Genomic DNA, 2,194 nt, shown 5'->3' on the forward strand with positions numbered 1-2,194 from the left:
CATTACCAGAAGATATTAAAGTAACCCAGTCTGAAAATCAATTTAAGACTCTTCTCAAAAGCCACTTAACCTGTAAACGGTCCAAACGTATATATACGTTTTTACCGCTAGTGCCCCAAACGTATATATACGTTTTATGTGTCATACATTTTACATTGCCACGATAAGCCTGAGTCGCCTAGACATGAGAGACTGGGTGTGAGCACTCACTGTGTGCCATATTAAAATAATTGGGGATGCCTGGGTACCATATGCTCTTTTTTCCTATTAAAAAACAGCAATGTTTTTTTCCTCAAAAAAGTTGGGGCAGTATGGTAGTGAACGTATATATACGTTCGGACCGTTTTCGGGTTAATCACCCTAGACTAAATGCTAAATACTCAGTATACATTTACTCACCTATGTACTCCCACATCATAAATGAAACAATTGCTTTGAACCTTTTATCCATTGTTGACAGGAATATAACTGAATCGTTGTTTTCACAAAAAGCATTTTCAAATATAAATATATCATTGTATTATACAAATTTTGATTCATTTATAATTAATATTCTACTGTACAACTATGAAATAATTACTATCCTACTGTACAACTATGATACTCTCCTTATTGTTCAGTAGACTGTAAGCCAATAATGTTAAGTTGGCCCATAATGCCTAGGCATAACAGAGGCTCTCTATGCATTGCAACCCACTATTGTAAATACAAAATCTCAATGTACTGTTTGCAAAGACATAAAATAAATAAATAAATAAATAAATAAAGAATTATATCATAGTTGTACAATAGATCTATTATTAATTATAAGTGAATCTAATTTATATAAAACAAAAGATATATTCATATATTCAAAAATGCTTTTTGTGAAACAATGATTCAATTATATTCCTGTCCTTAATAATGCACTGACTTTCTTGGGTTATCCTGGGTGGCTAATAATCTGGGTTAAAAATCCGAATAAAATCTTATCTTATCTCTTATCCATAAGATTTCATGGGTCCTTAATTTACAATTTACTTACACAATATTAAATCACTTCCCTGATATCCAGTTGAGAACCAAGTTCCTCCTGAGTGAGCAACCCTTAGATAACGATACTACAGCCTTACACCAGAACATTAGTTATCAATTTCTCCCATTCTTTGCTCCATATAGATAGCATAACCTCTGGCAGTACTATGGCTTCCATGAGGAAAACTCTCAGAGCACACCAGGTAATCTAGCAAATTGCCGGCATTTCCTCTTACAGGAGAAGCCACATGGCCTGGTGGTTAACTCTCTCGCTTCACACGGCGAGGGCCTGGGTTCGATTCCCAGCCAGAGTAGAAACATTGGAAGTGTTTCTTTCAACCTGTTGTCTATGTTCCCCATCAGTAAAATGGGTACCTGGGTGTTAGTCGACTGGTGTGGGTCGCATCCTGGGACACTGACCTAAGGAGGCCTGGTCACAGACCGGGCCACGGGGGCATTGACCCCCGGAACTCTCACCAGGTAAACTCTCCAGGTAATGTCTATGGTACATCCAGAACCACACATAAGCTACGAAAGCAAAAGACTCGGCAGACCAGCCGGGCTGTGGCTCGTACGTTGGATTGCGTGCAGCCAGCTGTAACAGCCTGGTTGATCAGGCTCTGATCCACCAGGAGGCCTGGTCACAGACCGGGCTGTGGGGGCGTTGACCCCCAGAACTCTCTCCAGGTAAACTCCAGGTAAACTGTGCAATATCCCCCCAATGAAGAGCACGGGTGTCACTAGCACGATAAAGAGACAACACAATAAGTGTCAGGGGCTCAAGACTGTTCAACTGCCTCCCAGCATATATCAGGGGGATTACCAATAGACGGCTGTCTTCAAGCAGGCACTGGACAGGCACCTAAAGTCAGTACCTGACCACCCAGGCTGTGGTTCGTGTGCTGGATTACGTGTGGCCAGCAGTAACAGCCTGGTATGGGGTGTATAATAACAACATAAGACCGAACACTGCAGAAGGCCTACTGGCCCATACAAGGCAGGTCCTTATCAAAACCACCCCTTCCCAAAGCTATCCAAGAATTTACTCCAGTACCCACGACACAAATCACACCCAGCCCCTCCCACTCTCTTTTTAAAGCTACCCAGGGTACTGGGTACTATTATTATTATAATCAAGGGGGAAGTGGTAAACCCGGAGGATTATACAGCGCCTAGGGGG

Source organism: Cherax quadricarinatus, chromosome 17 (genome assembly GCF_038502225.1).
Source record: "Cherax quadricarinatus isolate ZL_2023a chromosome 17, ASM3850222v1, whole genome shotgun sequence".
NCBI classification, from domain to species: domain Eukaryota; kingdom Metazoa; phylum Arthropoda; class Malacostraca; order Decapoda; family Parastacidae; genus Cherax; species Cherax quadricarinatus.